General features: G+C 40.4%; 1 protein-coding gene across 3 annotated transcripts in view; it reads right to left on the bottom strand.

Annotated features, from left to right (window-relative positions):
* The window catches only part of LOC135224975 (uncharacterized), a 334,014-nt gene that overhangs the window by 164,434 nt on the left and 147,825 nt on the right, over positions 1-21,755 (bottom strand). Inside the window, exon 2 of one of the 3 annotated variants that reach the window (XM_064264289.1) lies at positions 13,903-13,924. The exons of the other annotated variants lie outside the window; for them this stretch is intronic. The gene's annotated coding sequence lies outside the window, so the exon portion shown is untranslated. The remainder of the gene's footprint in view (positions 1-13,902; positions 13,925-21,755) is intronic. 3 annotated transcript variants of the gene reach the window in all.

The raw sequence follows: 21,755 nt of genomic DNA, 5'->3' as shown, positions 1-21,755 counted from the left end.
TTCCTACAGTTACGCCGAGCTACCATTAAGTCATACAAGTCACATTGCATTGTATGCAGTAGTGACTTGGCCATGATTTTAAATAACGTCTCTTGTCCATAGATAAGAGACGCCATCTCCGTCATAGTCAGCGAACTGAGAGACCTGCTGAGCCTCATCCTAGTGTCGTATTCAGCTTGAATCAGGGCTTCTGGTAGCCTAGGCAACCTCTCGCTGAACAGCGTGTTACAGCAGTCCGGCTTGAGCTTGCCCACTGAGAAGGTGGCAGGAGCGTCCAAGTAGTACTCAGCTGATCCGGGGAGCAGAAGGGAAGTCAGATCCGTCTCCCGGAACTGAGGCATAAGCTCGTCTTCAAGAACTGCCTGGAATGTTGCCTCCGTCACTTTGGAAATGAATGGCAACAGGGTGTCCTCGTTTACAGTGAATGTTGTAAACAGGCTCTTGAATGCAGTGAGTTTTGTGTTTGTGCATTCCCATTCATCCAAGTTTTGGCGCCAAGCTTGCTGGGCTTGGTCTAGGGGGAGGATTACTGTTTCCTTAGGGACTTTATCCTCCCTGCTCATGGCAGCATCCGTTAAACGAACGTAGCCTATGAAAGGGGGCTGGAGTCCTTCAGGATAGAACTCGAAGTCCTCTAGCCTTCGAGTTCCACAACCCTCAATAGTCAGCATACCCTCTGCGAACGGAGCGTGTGCTGCTACCCTTCATGGGTTGTTTGGTTTAAATGGAGGAAGATTACACGAGTCCGGCATCAGCAATGCATGAGTTGCTTGGCCGGACTGTGCCTGTCCTGCTGCCATACTGTCTCGGAGACCCGACATCATGTTTTCCTGGGCTACTATCCTCTCCGACAAGGATTGGATGGTTTGGCAATCAGAGGAGCAGCCACTTCAGGGTCCACCACGGATCCTTTCTTCACCCCTGGGAAGATAAGGGTGGCCATGTCCTGGGACAGGATGTAGGGCTGTCCCTTGGCGGAGTTACGCCCAAATCTGCCAACCCATGCCTTCAGGGTGGATAAGGCAGCTTCTCAGACCGCTTGTGCTCCCTGTAAGAGGGGTTATTATTAATACTTAACACTAGAGATAGACTTAACCTAGTATCATAGTGTATATTACAGTTTACTGATTCTCATTGTATCATTATGTATAGACCGAAGTGTTACATACCTCAGAGGTGAATTCATTCACCAAAGCATAACAAATGATGCAGTTCTCGTTGTGCCAGACCACGTAATCTTCAAGGCGAACTGCGCAGCCGGCATGTGCCCGGCAGACCACGTGCCCACAAGGTTCCTGGAGAACGGCGTTACAACCCTCCTCCAGACAACAGGTAACCTGTAAGTCAAATGATACATGAGTATCATCAACAACCTTCCGGAGCAGGTTGTGTGCGGTACACTATTGCTGCCGGAGTAACTCCGACATCAGCACATATAATGCATGATAACCTGTCACCCTGTTACTACTAGCTCCGGCGCCCCGTGTATACTGAAAAGAACATCCTAGGCAGGTAATGGGAACTAGGAATGACTCCACTGCAGCTCCGGCGACGCCGGAGCTACAAAATCTGACTGATTAAGTGGATTCAAGCTGTCCTCCACGTGCCGGAGTGAGGGATATAACCCAAAATCCGATACAGGGTGAAGAGCGAGACGTAACAGGGTGGGACAGTTAAATACCTGGTGGAGTTGAAGACTTCGCCGGTGTAAACAACTGGGTAAAGTAAGATAACTTACAACAGAAAGTGGATGCTATATTATGTGTAATAAACCATGCATGCAAATGGAATCCCATAGACAGGCCGGAGCCTTTTCACATATCCAAAGAAGCCTAATTATCTCAAGGTCAGGTCCGGCTTATGCCGGAGCCCTGAAGCCGCCGGAGCGGGGTGGGAAGAGGTGGGCTCCATAGATAGAGAGAGGGATACACTACCTAGTGGGTCGGGGTGTGTCCCACTCCCCCGCGCCTGGTGGCCAAACATGGCTCGGTCGAGCAGGGTTCCCCCCTACACCATTAGCAGCGCGGTAGAGTACGGCAAGCCGGCTCACCGAGTGTACCCCCCAATGAACCCCCTTCTCCCCCATGGGTGACGGCATGGCTATCTGAGGTAGCGTGAGCAAGTCGTCACTCCACCGAAGTGGGTGAGCGAGGGGGGGGGGGGGGGGGGGGGGGGGGGGGGGGACTGGAGGGGTCAGTAGCAGGGTGGCTCGTACGCGATCGACTGGGGACACTCCCAGCCGGGTGAACAGTCACGCGGTGTGAGAGGCCAGTCGATCCAAAGAAGGCCTATAGGCCAACTAGACGCCGGCTACAAGAATAGTAACACATAACATAAATATCCTGTCCTAACACGGGGGGAAGGAGCGAATAAATATGGAGCAAGAGAGAAAGGAATGGTCCTTGAGAAACTAGGTTAAACGTAAATCCAATGATGGAAGTGTTAGCCTAGAAACTAAGAGCGGCTTAGCCTAGATGCCGTAATGAATATACGAGGGGCAAGCGGCCAGGGTGGCTCAAGGATGGTAAGGGACCAGGGTCCTTCCGTATATAAGACAAGCGAGTCTAAAAGATCCTATCTTACTGAAAAACAATGGTTGATATGCAACCTCCATGCAAGAAAGGAATGTGTACGCCACGACCGAAAGCATGCGGTTCGGAAGTAGGCTATCCCCCGTGAACGGACTAATAAACTAAACACGTCAATGACAAATGCATCCTAAAATAAAATTAAATAGGGTACTGCTCAAAATGTAATCGAGACCAATTAGTATGGGAGACCAATTGGTGCAAGAAGCAGGGAATCATCACGTAGCTGGCGAGCCAAGAGAAGGCGGTGCAGGAACGACAACGCACTTGCTACCGCTTTCACATAAAACCTAAGATAACTTGGCTTATCTTGCCAAAAGCCATCTCAAAATTATCTCAAATATTCAAAACAGTACTTAACTTGGATGCAGAAGCTTGACGATCCATGATGCTGACAAAAGGGGATAAATCCGAACGAAAAACACAGCACAAGGAAAGAACGCGTGCAGCATGAACAGTGCTATCGAAAGGAATGAAAACAAAGGCGCTAGTTGTAGTAGTAGCGGGAAGCAGGGCCTAAGATCGGCTCCTCTGTAGGTGAGGGATATTGCGGAAGGGAGAGACTAAATGGCAAGGGACCTCTGGTAGCGGTTTCCACTCGCCCCCAGATACCATACCGACACCTTTATTAAAGGTGAGCGAGCCAGTATACTCTGGCATTACCATTTTATTTTTTGTTTTTTCTCTCTGGTTTGTAGCAATACTTTACTTTAGAAATGAACACTAAAGGAAGCATTTCACGGAGCGACACAGGCTGAGCCCAGAAATAAGGTTAACAATTCATGAATACATTAATCCTTAAACGCCGAGTGGACGTATTTTACGTCGACATTTTTTGTCTCTCGGGTGCCGACTGGACGTATTTTACGTCGACATACAAAAGTTTTTTTTTTTAATTCGCGGAAAAATAGTTATAGGCCTACCAGCCTAAAACTCTTGAATCACGCGCCTTGGGGGATGCTGGGAGTTCACGGATCAAGGTGTTGTTTTGTTTACAATCGATACGCAGGTGTGCAAGTGCGAATTTCTGTCTTGCCGCACTAAAAAGTATTGGTGACACATCTCGGAAATTATTTTGTCACTTTGACATAATTTTTGTACCATTTTAAATTAGCCGTTACATGGAGTATTATATATGAAAATGTGTGCATTTTTATGTAGAATACAACAAAAAAACTCATGATTGTAGCTTTTATCGGTTTTGAGATATTTTCATATAAATAACGATAAGTGCCAAAATTTCAACCTTCGGTCAACTTTGACTCTACCAAAATGGTCTAAAAACGCAATTGTAAGCTAAAACTCTTATATTTTAGTAATATTCAGTCATTTACCTTAATTTTGCAACTAATTGGAAGTCTCTACCACAATATTTCGATTTATGGTTAATTTATGAAGAAACTTTTTCCTTACATCAGCGCGGTAACTCTTCCGAAAAAAATCATACGTGCGATTGTGGTAATGTTTGCACCATTTTAAAATTAGCCGTTATATAAAGTTTTACATATGGAAATGTGCGCAATTTCATGCACAATACAACTAAAAACAACCCATGGTTGTAGCTTTTATCAGTTTTGAAATATTTTCATATACAAAATGATAAATGACACATTTTCAACCTTCGGTCAACTTTGACTCTACTGAAATGGTCGAAAAACGCAATTGTAAGCTAAAACTCTTATATTCTAGTAATATTTAATCATTTACCTTCATTTTGCAACAAATTGGAAGTCTCTACAACAATATTTCGATTTATGGTGAATTTATGAAAAAAATAACATTTTCTTTACATCCGCGTGGTAACTCTTCTGAAAAAATCATACGTGCGATTGTGGTAACGTTTGCACCATTTTAAATTAGCCGTTACATAAAGTTTTATATATGAAAATGTGCGCAATTTCATGTAGAATACAACAAAAAATAATTGAAGGTTGTAGCTGTTCTCATTTTTGAAATATTTGCATATAAATCCCACGATTTAAATAGAAAAAAATCATGTTCGGTCAACTTTGACTCTACCGAATGGTCGAAAAAAAAACGCTTGTAAGCTAAAACTCTTACAGTCTAGTAATATTCAGTCATTTATCTTAATCTTGAAACAAATTCAAAGTCTCTAGCACAATATTTAGATTTATGGTGAATTTAAAAATAAAACTTTCCTTCCCTCCGCGTGCGGATTCTCCGCCGCAAATCTCCGAAATGCGTACGTCGCATTCTTGGAATATTTGCTCCGTTTCATATTAGGCATTTCATACAGTTTTATATATGAAAATGAGCGCAATTTCATGTAGAAAATATTTGAAGGTTGTAGCTTTTCTAATTTCCGAAATAATTGCATATAAAAAAATTATTAAAAAATTCGACATTCGGTCAACTTTAACTCATCAGATATGGTCGAAAACTGCTATTGTAAGCTAATACTCTTACATTATAGTAATATTCAATCATTGCTTCATTTTGAAACAAATTGTAAGTCTCTAGCACAATATATAGATTTCTGGGCTCAGCTCGTGTCGGCCTATGAAAGTATCCTTAATATCATTCTTTCTAGGTAAAATTAGCCTAAAATTACCAGAGAAAAACAAAATTAAGAAAATGTCAGTAAAACTGACTCTGCTCACTCTTAAAAAGAAGTGTCGGGTGGATGATATAGGGGGGAGTGTGGAACACTACCACGAGACAAACACCAATTAGAACTTCCTATCAGAATCCCCCCAAGAGAGAGCTGATACCAACGGGCGATGCAGCCTCTACTACTACTTACTAGAGGTACGCCACGGACAGCAGCGCCCCTAGCGGACATCCTTAATTTTTAGTGCTAGCGTCAAGACGCAGATTTTCCTTGTGCTGTGCTATCTCAGGATTTATCCCTTTTTTCTACGATGGAACGCTCTGCAATTGCCACGGCTAAGTTAAGTAACTCATAAGTAATATTTTACCACATTTTATCTTCGGGTACCAGTATTTTCCTTTTTTAATAGGTTTTAATATATATTACGGTTCCCCGGTTGTCTCGTGGCGGCCATGCTGCCTCGTAAGAATTCCCGGTCCTCCATACTGGGACTTCTTATACTTATGGGCTTACTTTATCACGTTCATTGTTTTACATCGAGTTTTAGCTAGTTTAGCCCTCCTACCATTCTCTTAGCTTGGTATTTAGGGCTATTATTATTTTATTCTGGCCCAGCATCCCGGCTCTTGCTCTACATCGGCTATCGCTGGCTCCGAGTAGGCTTCTGTTTCTTGGAACAGTCTGCCTCCTCCTGGGCTTCTTTCTCTTTTACTAAAAGTGTCTTTTCCACCTTTTCGATGTATATATTTTATTTTATTTAGGGTGTTATTTTTTGGCTAGGCCTAGGTGCTTGTTCCATTGTATTGGTACAGCTTGGTTTCACGTGGCCCTCTCACGGTTGTGTTCTCGCGGCTAGGCCACTTGCGGTCACGTGTTCCATCGCACCTTACCCTGCCCCTGCCCTCCCTTTCTGGTATAGGGAGGAGCTGGGGGACCCCTTGGTTGTCATGACAACCTCAGTCGCCTTCTCTCACTCCTACTCGGAGGTGACCAGGGGTTCCTCCCAGCGGGGGGTATAGGGCGACCACTCATGAGGTACCGGGTCTCCATGCGGGTAGTCGGTGAGGCGGGGAGGAGTAGGCCATCCCTCCCTCCTCTCTCGCTCCCGCCGTGTTACGCCGAGACCTTCCTCCCCCCCTCCCCAGTTGCTCAGCCACCTCCCTTGCTATACGAAAGGAGCCTTCCGTCGCAGCCGGGGCACCTTTGGTTATAGGTTACTGGCTCCGCTAGCGGGCGGGGTGGGCACTACGAGTGGTCGGTTGCTTGCCTACTATATCCTTATATCTCTTCCCCCCGATACCGGGAAGGGAGCTTACTTCCTTACCTACGCACTCTTCTAGTAGACGGGCGGAGAGAGGTTTGTTTTATTATTGTTAATTTAAGGATATACCCTAATTGTTCAATATTTTACAATGAATTGTGTATTATTATTATTATTTTATCTACCATCCCCGCTATTTTCCGTCGTGGTTTCCATTACCACCACTCCTGGTTGGTTTCATTTTGTGCCTCCGCCATCAGCGGAGCCATAGCCTAGGATACCAACCTGGTTACCACACGTATTTTGGCGGGGCTCTGGTTTAATCTAACTTTATCGCTCCGGCACCAGCGGAGCATATGTTAGACTGTAAGTGTTTACTTGGTACTCATGTACTTTTCCACTTACAGGCTACCAACTGCCAGGTCCCAGCGTGTAACGCGACGCTGTTCGACCCCTGTGGACATGATGAATGTAGGTCTCACGCCCCCTGTGCCACGTCGTTCAACGAGACGATCGTCTGGCATCCTGAAGCCTGCGCCATCTGCTACGACCTGGTCGGTCAGCTGGGAGATGGGGTAAGTCCATTATAGGCTTACTTATCATTTTACTAACAACTTCTAGTCGTAAGTTTGTTAACCCCGTTCCACCATTGGCAGCTAATCTCACCTTTCTTTCAGGCTACCGGTGTGAGGGAAGTCGCCCTCGCCACCCTGAAAGCGTGGGTGGGCGGCTTCGGGAAGAACGCCGCCAAAGGCCAGCCCTACATTCTGGACAAGAAGCTGGCCGTCCAGATCTTCCCCGCGGGCAAGTCGACGGGTTACGTTGACCCCTTGTCCGCTGCCCCGCTGATAGCCTCCATCCAGCAAGACCTCCAGCAATCATTTGGGGTCGTAGCCTCCCAGGAGTCGGTCCCGGACGTCGCTGCCCTGGACCTTAACCTTGAACCTATGGCGGTAGGGGGGGAGGATTTGTTGGTTGAGGTAGGTGTGTCGAGCGACCCAAGGTCTCTTTCCTTGGGTGCTCCTGGATCTTCTCCTGTCCCTCTTCTCCGCTTCATTCCAAGGCTTTGCGGGATCTGAGATCCCTACTCGCTCTCCCGCTCTCTCTGTACCTCCTAAGGAGAAGGGAAAGAGAGAACCGAAGACTCTAGCCAAGACGACTTCTAGGAAGTCGTCTTCGTCTTCTTCGGCTAAGAAGTCGTCGACTTCCTATGCCGATGCGGTGAAGGCAAAGCCGAGCTCTTCTCAATCAAAGAGCTCCAGAAAGCAAGGCTTCGAAGGAGAAGGCTCGCGCTCCCGCCGAGTCACTGCCTTCTCCCGCCTCCACTGCTTCCACTCCGGCTACGCCGTAGGGGTAGCAGGCACTGCACCTTTGATACCCTCTGCTTTCTCAGCAGGGGTGATGGAACAGGTGGGCGTGCTGGTAGGCTCGCAAATCTCCGCACTGGGGAACACCGGTTCGAGCAGATGTTTGCACAGTTGTCAAACACTCTGTCTCAATCTGGCCAATCAATCCAGGATCTCTCTAACAGAATGAGAGAAAATGAGGACCGAGTAGCTGGGCTATCTAGGTTCCTCCCCAGTCTCCCCAGCGTCAAGCACGGGGATTCTTCAACTCCCGCCATATGACTCCTTGCCAGCTTTCTCTATGGAGAACCCATGGAGAGTAGCTGCCTACGCTCCGTTCAAAGATGGAATGATCTCTATCTCGGAGTGTGGAACTCGAAGGATTGAGGACTTCGAGTTTTACTCCCTCGGGTCTGACGCAGCCTTTCATCGTTATGCTAGGCTGACGCCAACGGCTCTGACGAGGGAAGACAAGATCTCTAAGGAGTCGGTCCTATATAGTAGAGATCACGCTCAGCGGGAATGGGTTCACTGCCTTGAGGACTGGGAGTGTACGAACACCAAACTCCAGGCCTACAAGAGTACCCTTCACTATTTTCGCGACGGAAGAGGAGGTTTCTCTTCCGTTCGCCACGAAATTAGTGGAGAAAGTCCCTTCAGGCAGTCCTCAAGGATGATGCCCAGCCTCACAGTTGAGGGAGGCGGAGTCTACTTCTCCGCTCTTCCCGGCCTTCGGAGAATTGTGGGAGAACTTGCCAGCTACGTTCACGCTTGGTAAGCTCAAACCGGACTGCGCCATGGACCAGTTCGGCGAGAACTACCAAGGCTGCCGGATTCCCTAATCCAGGCAGAGTTTGATGCGCGAACTAGGTTTGGCAGGTCCCTCAATTCCCTCATAATCACGGAAAGGCAATGCTGCACCCTCTTACGCTACGGAACCGCTGTTCAAGATTCTGGCGAAATCTCAGTTTCAGACGGTTCTAACGGACGCTTTTGACTTCTTCCAGGCTAGGAGGAACTGCCGGAAGCATGTCTTACAAGAATGTACCATCAGGCATGAGCCTAATAGACTCTTGGCCGCTAGCAGTGGGGGGAGCGGATCTCTTCCCAGAGTCCGCAGTTAACGAGGTACACCACGAAGCTGCTAGACTCAACCAAGAGCCTTAGAGCTAGGTGGGGTATTTCCTCAAAAGAGGAAACAGGAATCCGTTCCCACTGCTGGCAAGAAACCGAAGAAGGCTGGTAAGAGGTTCCAGCCATATAAAAAACTCCAGCAACAGCAGCAATTTGTGCAGGCTGTCCCGGTTACCCAACATGGGACAACCTGCCAGCTCAAAGCAGAACCAGCCTATCCTCCTGTTGCCCCCGCAATCTCAGCCATCCACTTCCTACGCTATCTCGCCGGCCTTCAAACCCTGCATATGAGGCTCAAGGCTACACTCAGCCGAGAGGTAGGGCGAGAGGTTACTTTCGTCAGCGTGGCGCAGGAAGGGGTACGAGGAGCAGGCAGTTCAGAGGAGGGCGTGGTGGCCAACCCGCCCATCAACAATGAGGCTCCCAGGTAGGAGGGAGGCTGTTCCTCTTCCGCCACAGGTGGGGTTCAGCAATTGGGCACAGAGCATAGTGTCCAAAGGATTAGCTGGAGTTGGATCAAAGATCCTCCTCCAATCAAACAAATCATTCCATCAGATACCGTCAAAGGAATTGACAGATTACTCGGAAGAACTCCTTCAGAAAGGAGCTATTGCGAGAGTCAAACATCTAAAATTTCAAGGTCGCTTATTCAGCGTGCCAAAGAAAAAGGCTCAACAAAAAGAAGGGTAATCTTAGACTTGTCAAAGCTAAACTCTTTCATTCGTTGCGACAAGTTCAAGATGCTTACCCTCTCGCAAGTAAGGACCTTACTTCCGCGTGGAGCCGTCACATGCTCCATCGATCTTACAGACGCATACTATCATATCCCTATAGCCACACACTTCCGCCCATTCCTAGGATTCAGGCTAGGAAATCAAACATTCTCATTCAAAGTGATGCCCTTCGGTCTGAATGTAGCCCCCCAGGTAGGGTTCACAAAGATAGCAGAAGTGGTTTGTACAACAATTGAGAGCTCAGGGAATCATGGTAGCAGCATACCTCGACGATTGGTTGATCTGGGCACCAACAGTCGAGGAATGTCTCAAAGCCACCAAAAAGGTAGTTCACTTTCTGGAACATCTGGGGTTCCAGATAAACAAAACGAAATCCAGACTTACTCCGGAATCTCGTTTTTCAGTGGCTAGGAATCCAATGGGATTTGTCTTCCCACAATCTGTCAATTCCAGTGGTCAAACGGAAGGAAATAGCAAAATCTGTCAGGCAATTTCTCAAATGCAAACAAACGTCAACAAGAAGAAACCAGGAGAGAATCCTAGGGTCTCTTCAGTTTGCTTCGGTAACAGATATCCTTCTGAAAGCAAGGCTGAAAGATATAAATCGAATTTGGCGGTCAAGCAAACTCCAAATATCGAGACAAGTTGTCAGTAATTCCACAGATCCTCCGCAACCAACTACGGCCTTGGTCAAAAGTAAAGAACTTAGCCAAGAAAGTAACCCTTCAATATCCCCTCCCAGTGTTACCATTCACACGGATCATCCCTGTCCGGGTGGGGGGGATACTCTCAGTTCAAACAGGTTCAGGGGACTTGGTCAGTTCAATTTTCGCCAGCTTCCACATAACCGTGTTGGAAGCAATGGCAGTATTTCTTACTCTGAAGAGACTGCTTCCAGAAGAAGTCTCATCTAAGGCTAGTTTTGGGACAGTGCAGTGGTAGTTCATTGCATCAACAGAGGAGGGTCCAAATCCAAGCATGTGAATCATGTCATGATAGCCATCTTTGCATTAGCAAACAAACACAAATGGCATCTGTCTGCCACTCACCTGGCATGGAGTAAGAAATGTGATAGCAGACGCCCTGTCCCGGTCAGTTCCTCTGGAATCAGAGTGGTCTCTGGACGTCGGGTCATTCCAGTGGGTAAGCCTGAGAGTCCCAGGTCTCCAAGTGGATCTCTTCGCCTCACAAGCGAACCACAAGCTCCTTGCTATGTGGCCCCCAACCTGGACCCTCTGGCTTATGCCACGGACGCCCTGTCGTTGGATTGGAATCAGTGGAGGAGAATTTATGTTTTTCCTCCAGTGAATCTTCTCTTGAAAGTCCTAAGCAAACTAAGGTCTTTCAAAGGGATAGTAGCTCTGATTGCACCGGACTGGCCCAAGAGCAACTGGTATCCTCTTCTTCTGGAATTGGGTCTCCGACCTCAACGGATCCCCCAATCCCAAGCTATCACAATCAGTACAAATGAGGACTGTGTTCGCTTCCTCAGGAACTCTCCAGACCCTAACTTTATGGACTTCATGAAGTTTGCGGCTAATAAAGATGCTGACATTGATCCACAGAATATTCTCTTCCTAGAATCAAGATAAGAGAGAGTCACCCATTAGACAATATGACTCAGCTGTTAAAAAATTAGCATCTTTCTTGAGAGAATCGAACACTACAACCATGACAGTTAATTTGGCTATATCCTTTTTCAGATCCTTGTTTGAAAAAGGTTTAGCAGCTAGCACGATTACCACTCATAAATCGGCTTTGAAGAAAATCTTTCAAGTAGGTTTTCAGATAGATCTGACTGAATCTTATTTCACATCTATCCCTAAAGCCTGTGCTAGACTTAGACCTTCTCAGAGGCCTACTACAGTTTCATGGTTCTTAAATGATGTCCTCAAACTAGCTTCAGATACTGACAACTCATCTTGTACATTCATAATGCTCCTGAGGAAGACATTATTCTTATTAAGCCTAGCCTCAGGAGCTAGAATTTCAGAACTGTCGGCTCTATCCAGGGATGCGGGTCATGTGGAATTCCTCCCATCAGGAGAAGTTCTACTTGCTCCGGATCGTAGCTTTTTAGCCAAAAATGAGGATCCTCTTGCAAGGTGGGCTCCTTGGAAGGTTATCCCACTTCCACAGGATCCTTCTCTCTGCCCAGTATCAACTCTTAGAGCCTTTCTATCTCGTACTTCTTCAAGATCCTCGGGTGCTCTCTTCATGAGAGAAAAAAGGTGGTACTTTGTCAGTGAAAGGCATTAGACAGCAAATCCTTTACTTCATTAAACAAGCCAACCCTGAGTCATTCCCAAAAGCACATGATATCAGGGGAGTAGCCACCTCAATTAATTATTTTCAACATATGAACTTTGAGGATCTTAGAAAGTATACTGGATGGAAATCCCCGACAGTCTTTAAACGGCATTATTTAAAGTCCTTGGAATCTTTAAAGTTTTCAGCAGTAGCAGCGGGAAACATAGTTTCCCCTGATACTGTATAGTAGTTGTAGTATAGATCCAGGTCTCCTTTCTACCTACATCAGCCAACATGCCTCACCCTATCGCCAGGCTACTCAAATATCATAGCCTTAGCCGTTGAATCATTTAGTGGATTGTCCCTTATTTTTTTGCTAGGGACATCCACACTTGTACTGATAATGTACTTCAGTGTACCTACCCTTGATTAGCTATGGGTAGGGTAGGACACAATATGTTTGTATATATTCACCATTTTTGTATTTATGATGAACTTCAGTGTACCTACCCTTATTTTTATGCTAGGGTAGGACACAATGTGTTTGTATATATTTTGCAATATTTGTATTAATGATGGATTTCAGTGTACCTACCCTTATTTTTATGCTAGGGTAGGACACATGAGTTTGTATATTTTGTAATTTTGTTAAGTAAATCCCCTTTTTTCTTTATATTACATGCAGCACTGTAATTTACTGTAATTACCATTTAAGTACTTTAAGATTACTAACGTTCTATTATTTTACTGTTTAGTATAAGTTAGTTTAAGTGCTTAGTTTGTATGCTGTAATTGATTTACTTATATTATATCCATCATTTTACACTGTTTTTCATTGTTCCTTTTTTCCCATCTTGTCTGTTTCTCTGGTACTCTTTCATAGGCCGACACGAGCTGAGCCCAGAAAAGGGATTTTAATGAAGGAAAAATCTATTTCTGGGTGATTGGCTCGTGTCGCCCTATGAAACCCCCCCTTTAGGTGTTTTTGTTTTTCACCCCTTGCAGGACAAGATGTATTTAGCTGTTTTAATTAAGGATGTCCGCTAGGGGCGCTGCTGTCCGTGGCGTCCTCTAGTAGTAAGTAGTAGAGGCTGCATCGCCCGTTGGTATCAGCTCTCTCTTGGGGGGATTCTGATAGGAAGTTCTAATTGGTGTTTGTCTCGTGTAGTGTTCCACACTCGCCCCTATATCATACGACACTTCTTTTTAAGAGTGAGCGAGTCAGTTTTTACTGACATTTTCTTAATTTTGTTTTCTCTGGTAATTTTAGGCTAATTTGTACCTAGAAAAAGAATGATATTAAGGATACTTTCATAGGGCGACACGAGCCAATCACCCAGAAATAGATTTTTCTTCGTCAAAATCCCTTTTATGGTGAATTTTTGAAAAAATATTTGTTTACGTCCACGTTACGAATTCAAGCATAATTTTTGTGATATATTTTCTCTGTGTTACTTTTATCGTTTTACAATGTGTTATATACCAAAATGATCGCAATTTAGCGTACATTACAGCAAAAAAAATTAACTCGTTACCTTTAACCATTTTGCGCATAGCGCGATTTGAATACAGTTTTAATATTAATTTTGAAATTTTTCGTTTTCGCTATTCATATATCGCATTCTTTATAGATAATGCATTAATGATTAATTTTTTTCATTTCTTGATGGTTGCATACTAAACTCTTTCGGGCAAATGACAAAAAAAAGGAGCCAAAAATGAACTCTTAATCTTGAAAACTAAGCGCGCTGTGATTTTTTTGAAAAAAATATTTTTTTCTGCTTCCGCTCTCACTCCGAGACCCGCCCCGGCACACGGAAGACGATTTTTAATATACCCATCGGCGTTTAGTAAGGGTTAAGTTCCCCCCCCCCCCCCAAAAAAAAACCCCCCCCCCCCCAAAAAAAAAAAAAAAAAAATCACAAATGCATTCAAAATTCCTATAATACAAAAAAGTAACCTTACACTTGAACCTCACTACAAAGCCAGATTGCTGATAACCATCTACTGTACTTACTGAGCTTTCCTTGAAGGCCAAACTGGGAAAGAAACCATAGTGACAATAAGAGAAAATAAAAATATGTGAATTTTATATCATCAATTTTCATGTATTTCTTTAGAGATGATTTAAAAATTATACTGCAAATCATGTATCCGTATAAAACTGGATCTAAACTCAGCTTGTCTGGTACAGATCAATACATATATTGTATAACTCACCACCTTATCATATTGAATATAACAACAATATAATTGCTATATAAGTTTTGTTCCATAGGAAAAAAATCTGTACACACTGAATTCTAACACATAAAACAGAATACTAAGTACATACACAACAACCCAACCAACTTACATTTTATTTTATTTAATGCTTACAAGATACTTTCATTCACATACATGAATGACTTAATAGACATAATTAAATACAGAACAGAATATCCCCCCCCCCTCTCTCTCAAGTTTAACTACACCTCCCGTCACTCTTTTATAAATATATTATATAATTTAACTTTCTATCTCTTGCATTTCAATTATCTAAAATTGAAACAACCTAAGGCTGCATTCACTAATATATAACTAGTTATTGTGTCTACAATATTTCTTGTAAGGATAACCATGGTTAAAATTTCAAGATATGGGTTATGTAACAACATGCTATAAAGAAAGATGGTTTTCATAACATAATCCAAATGGTTTCATGCATACTTAGCTAATTTCAGATTTTGTTTTGTAACTTCTAGAGATTTTTTAAAATATTTTTGCCAAGCTTGCCTTCAAATTGCATAGGTTGTGGGCCAAGTGTATTGTGATGTTTAGAAAGTTAAGCAAGATACTACTTCATTTTGAAATGTTTGGAAGCATTCATCTAATCTGTTCTTAGTGCTCACATTTTTCGTGTTATGTGAATAAGTAATGTTTTCAGTTTTTGTAAATTTTACTCCTATTGTTTAACACATAATGTGAGGAGGATTTGATCAAAATTATTTTAAGAAACTTATGTCATATCTTCTAAGTCTTATGTACTGCTGGCATACTCGAGCCAATGTCTTTTGTCTTTTAATAAATTTCTTTTGCTTCCTCTCAGTCAGTTTGACTTCTTTAACTTGAGTCTTATTCCATTTTAATTCCATATAACAGCAAATCCTTTCCACCAATCCTATGAGTTTAGAGTAGTAATTAGTAGTGTAACCAGACCTGTCCACCTTATCACATTATGTTTAGCAATTTGAGGTGAACTCAAGGAAATGCATAGTCACCACTGTACTTTAGCAACTCACTTATAACTCACACTCTTCCACAAGCATTTTGAAACTTTCATTAACATTTCCCACTCTTCACAATATACGGTACTCCTAATCTCTCTTCTACAGTCAACAAATATTCAAAATAACCACTCCATTGACCCAGGACAGCACTCTCTCCAGATAGCATTTTTTTTTGTTTTTTTTTTTAATCTTTTATTCTGATACCTCTTTGTTCATTAACATTCACTATGCATTTACTTTTTGAACCATTTCTTATTTTACGTTAATATTTCCTCATTTTTTTTCTTCCCACTCTTACCTTCCTTTCAACTTTATCCATCTTGACTTCCTTCCCACAATCATTGTCTTGTAAGTACCTCAAATAATTTTTTACTCCACTAACCTTCTAACATTTGTTTTAACCAAATAATGATTAGATAAACGTCCAGAAATTCTTCTTTGCATTATTACACCTATTAACACTTGTTCTCCCATTTACTTCATGCTAAGCTTTTAGTGACAGGAAAGAAAGCAAATAAAAAAGTGAAATCAGGAAACTGGCCATGCAGTTGCTGAGAAAGTGTTGAGTTAAACTCTGTGGAGTACTAGAGAAACTCAAGTTAGGATACTTAGGTCCCCATTGGCATCATACAATCCAACTTTTCCACAGCCAAGTTTTTAACAACCTATTCATATTGATGGCATCATAAGACCACAAATAAGGATATACTACCTTTGTTTGTTTCACTTTGTGAGCTAGACCCAAATTATAGTTTTGAGAAAATCCTGCAGGGACAATATTAATACCAATTTTCATAACATGAAAATCCTTGAGGGACAATTTGCACCCACATCTAAAAATTGATAAATGCACTAATAAACAAAGGCTGGGGAAGGGCTAGCTTACTTTAAATAGTAGATTAACTTAATTTCAATTTCATACAACAGCTGATATCATTTATCCCATGTAAATTGCAAAAAAATTTATAGACCCTTCTTTTGACACAGCTGACAACATACAAATAACATCTACAAAGGTTCTTAGGATTTAATATCATACATCTGTCATTATAGAAACATTTAAACACTAAAAGAGCCCATACAACTGATTATAATCCAGACATTCCATTTATGTTTTATGAAAGAATTTTTGGGATTAAAATCAATCTCTAGGATTGAAAGGGTTAACTGGGTTTGGAACATTCAGTAGTACATCATAAGCACTGTAATTACAAAGATGCATCACCTAATAATAATTAGCCAAAAAGTTAAATGCTTCTCTGCAGTTACAAATGGTTACAACTTGATAACTTTTTTGGACAAAGCCAGATTTCTTCCCTCTGACATTTTTTATGCATGAAATACAAACCGTATCACATATAGATACCATAACCAGGATGTTCCAGATCAGGGGTGGCCAGACTTTTGGACTCCGAGATCTAATCTAAAGACTAAAACTCTTTTATGTACGATCTACCATACTACATAATCACATATTATTATGTGGGGAAAAAATACAAATAGTGCCATAGTACAATAAAACATGAGAAAAATTACCTCACTTATATAATATATGTGTATATATATATATATTATCATATATATAATATATTTATATATATATATATATATTTCTATATATATATATATATATATATTATATATATTATATACATATATGTAATATATGTATATCATATTATCCATATAATCTGATATATATATATATATATATATATACTCATATATATATATATATATATCTATATATACATTATATATATAATATATATATACAGTGGGGCATCGCTTATTCACGGATCCAGTTAATCACGGGTTTTTTCTTGGACCGCTTCTCATGCTACATCACTGGTATGAATCGCTGCATCACGGGTTTGTTGTGTTGCGTATGCGATGTTTTTCGGTAGGCTAACCTCGGCCGTGGTCCGATAATACCAACATTCATTTAAACTCATATAATGATATTAACTGACAATAAAGGTAATAAAACCATTCTCACCTAATATATTATTGTCCTATCTTCGAAATAAAGCCTATTCAAGGTTTATGTACGACGTTCATTGGTAGGCTAAGCGTAGTTGCAGTGCGATAACACCAACGTACACAAACATTCACATTATGATATTAACTGACAATAAAGGTAATAAAACCATTCTTACCATATATATTATAGTCATATCTTCATAATAAATAGCCTATTCGAAGAATAATTCCACATCATTGCACTCAACTTATCGTCGGAGTGGCCAGCCACAAAATGTAAGCATATACCTTTACGTACGAAAATGGTTTATGTATACGGTTGCGTTCAAAGCGACATTTTTGTTTTGATAAACTTTTAGAAATTTTAATAGCAGTGGTAGTGTAATTACAGTAGTATAACATTAAGGCTAAAATTAATTTGAACTTCATTATTATTTTGGCAGTATTTCGTATATAACTTCTCTGAACAATGAAGTCATACAAACGCTATTGTCATAGATTATCGTAAGTATTGCTGTTTGTTATTGGCGACGAAGCGTAAACGAAATACATAAAAGCATTTTTTACCTTATATATTATCGTCATCTTCATAATAAAAAGGCTATTCGTGGAGTAATTCCATATCAGTGAAATCAATTTTATCTATGCGAGGCCAGCCAGCTGACAAAATGTACGTACGTATATGAAAATCAAATTATGGTAGCGTTCAGAGCAAGATTATCTTTCGAAATTTTTATAGTACTATTCATGCTACGTAGTAATAATGTTTGGAATATAATTAACATTAATTTTCAATACAAAATATCATCGTTATTTTGGTAGTGAATAATAGTTTAGAATTATCATACATACACTGCATTGTTATGGATTTGTGCCAGTGATAAAACAACCAAAATAACGTTCTCCTTTAATTTAAGTCAACGCGTTTAGGAAAAACATGACATAGAATCAACTTTGCGACTTCGTTCACTTTGATATTTTAACGATACAATAACTATCATTTGTACTACTAAAACCATCTTCACATAAGTAATTTTTCGTAAGATATGTGTTGTTACAAAAAGCTAGCTTATACATAAAAGGCTTTTATAATTTAAGTCATCTTAGATATACATATGTACCCAAACTCATTGTGGGGAAATTTACTACTGTTTCCTCGGATATTGAAATACTTTAGCATCATTCAAACACTTTAATAATATAATGATAAATACTAGGCTATACATATTTACATCGTATACAAATACTACATACAGTTATATACACATACTTTTATATACAAAGTTAACAGTTATATACACTACTTTTTATATACAAAATTAATCATATGAGTAGTGATCAGACGACAGCTGTGCACTGGACTACGTACGTACTAACTTGGAAGATAAAACAAACAAAAATTTGTTGTTGTTAGTCGCCGGGATAGATTAACATTTTTCCAGAGATTAAAGAGCTGAATTTTGTTTTGAAGGTATGTCAACCGCGTTAGTAAATAGGTATCATCTTCTAAGGAATTTTTTTTTCTCTTCTTTTTGCGATAGAATCTTCAAGCCATTTTGCATTCAAAGTAATGAGAAGGAATCATTCTATTCTTCATGAAATCAGTAATATACTTACACTAATAATAAAAACTAAAACTACGTACTGTATGCAAAACACATACATCATCGTTAGCTTCGTGTGTGTAAACGTTCATTCTAAGAAATTACAGAGTAGTATAACTAACACCTAATTGGTTGGTTTGGTAGCCATGGAGATCTGTTATCCAATGACTGCCCTCTGCTTCTGTTCTATTTATAGACATACGCCATGGATGGCACTAGGTTTGAACGTTACCCATGTTCGTGATTTTCTGACTGCTGACGGCAAAAATTACTCAATAATTTTCTTTATACAATTATTCCTTCGTGAAAACAATAATATAATATCGCGGTTGACATACCTTCAAAACAAAATTCAGTTTTTTAATCTCTGGAAAAATGTTAATCTATCCCGGCGACTAACAACAACAAAATTTTTGTTCGTTTTATCTTCCAAGTAGTACGTACGTAGTCCAGTGCACAGCTGTCGTCTGATCACTACTCATATGATTAATTTTGTATATAAAAGTATGTGTATATAACTGTTAACTTTGTATATAAAAGTAGTGTATATAACTGTATGTAGTATTTGTATACGATGTAAATATGTATAGCCTAGTATTTTATGCATTATATTATTAAAGTGTTTGAATGATGCTAAAGTATTTCAATATCCGAGGAAACAGTTAGTAAAATTTCCCCACAATGAGTTTGGGTGCATATGTATATCTAAGATGACTTAAATTATAAAAGCTTTTATGTATAAGCTAGCTTTTGCAACAACACATATCTTACGAAAAATTACTTATGTGAAGATGGTTTTAGTAGTACAAATGATAGTTATTGTATCGTTAAAAATATCAAAGTGAACGTAGTCGTCGAAAGTCGATTCTATGTCATGTTTTTAACTTTAACGTATAGTGGTATGAAAAACACCAGTGTGTCGTAGCGATGCGTCATCAATATAGTGGTATGAAAATACCACATGGTGTTGTAGCAATACGTAATCACAAAGTACAAATTCCGCCCCTTTTGGAATTTTCCAAAATTAATATTAGACAAAGAAATTTAAAAAACCAAATGGGGTTGCCCCCCCCCCCCCCCCGGGACGGTTATAACTTTGTTCCAAACGACCACCCTCAGAATTTTACGAAAACTATTACAAACTTCAGGATCGAAAATATGGTAAAATTAATTATTAGTTCATACTTATTTGTTAAAATTCACAAGTTGAACTGCAAAACATTATTATATTTTGATTGTTATGTACATATATTTTTGTGTTTTACGGAATGTTTGTTTTGAAAATAATACCTATTAGTGAACATATGGTATTAATTGTCCCACTATTTTATATAGGTGATCTTAATTATCTCACATTCATTTAACAGTATTATATTAATATTATTTAAATAAACTGTAATTAATAAATAACAATAATGAAAAACATAAAGGGCAAAAAAGTTTTTGTTTTTGCTGCAGTAGTGGTGTTTGTTTGATTATGCATCTGACCTCACATTTCCGAAATCTGAAAAATTCCAAAAACCGAAACATCGGAATGTGTGTGTACTGCACATTTTTTTAAACACGCACACAATGTTCACACATTTACTGCAAATTACAGTTACGTACGTATTTATTCCTGAGAGAGAGAGAGGAGAGAGAGAGAGAGAGAGAGAGAGAGAGAGAAATGATTAAGGACTCCAAGGCGTGTTATTTTTTACAATTAGTTTTTATTATCTTGGGATTTTTTTTTAATCTTGAGATTTTCTATTCATTCTCGAGATTAATAAGAAAATTACCGTAAATTGACTAGCATCAGCACACATCTGAATGACTCGGGCCATTAGCAGGCTAAACCAACCAACCTTATGAACTTGCATGATACATGAGATACATGACAAACACAAAACCACTGTTTATTGGTGAAAATTAGGGGGTCGCACGATATGGGAGATTGCACGTTATTCGAGTATATACGGTATGTGATTTTTTTTTAGCCTTTATGGAACAAAAATCTAGCAAGAAATTGCCATTCCCAGTTGGCAACACTGGCCTACTCACGGTTGTTTGTTGTTGTTATGAAATGTGGTGTGCGGCGCGTTCTTTAAATTGTACCCATATAAACGAGTTAATTATGTGGCATCCAAAAGCCCTGACTTCTTTTACTCTTATTGGGAAAGACGCCTAAAGGTCAGATGAAGGTTTTTACGTGGAATATACTAGTATTAACGTGTTGTGACGAAGGGAAGAGATGTTTCGCTGCATACTGTTGGTAGCATTATCGTTATTATATTACTGATTGCACTGCAAAATCGTCGCCATCTTTTATCAACATAGATTGTTGGTGAGTACCATATGATTTACATATTTTTGATAGTTCTCTTACCACTCATCCTCTCTTTCCTTGTAAAAAAAAAGAGGCCCACCATGCGTATGTAGGCTTCTAGCTGTAATCCCTAGGCTAGTAGGCTACATATGTCAGTAGTACAATAACTACATTTATTTTTTAAGGCTAATTTTGTACAATAACTTTAAAACTATCTTGAATTTAGTTTTAGGTGATAGTTTGAAAACATATTTGGTGTTTGAACTAAAGTAGGCAGTTATAAACATTGGAATAGTGGTCTTGGGTGGGTTAACTATTAAAGTAGGCAGTTTTAAGCAATTTTTGAGGGGGGTATCAGGATAACACGGGTATTTACTTATCACTGGGGGGGTTCTGGGCCCTATCCCCCGTGGATAACGAGGCCCCACTGTATATATATATATATATATATATATATATATATATATATATATATATATATATATATATATATAATATATATACACACACATATATATATATATATTCACTTGTGTTTTTGTTTGTTTATATAGGATTTGTGGTAATGGCGATCAACCAAAACAAGTGCCCGTGATTGACTGCTAGATCAAGATCGACTGTTTGGCCACCACTGTTGTATATTAGGAATTTTGTAATAAAAATTCAATACATATAAATAACAAAATATTCTATCAAACCTGACCATTTA

This window comes from Macrobrachium nipponense, chromosome 20 (assembly GCF_015104395.2).
Source record: "Macrobrachium nipponense isolate FS-2020 chromosome 20, ASM1510439v2, whole genome shotgun sequence".
Taxonomy (NCBI): domain Eukaryota; kingdom Metazoa; phylum Arthropoda; class Malacostraca; order Decapoda; family Palaemonidae; genus Macrobrachium; species Macrobrachium nipponense.
Note: the sequence above shows the minus strand (reverse complement) of the source record. Positions and strands in the feature narration are given on the sequence as shown.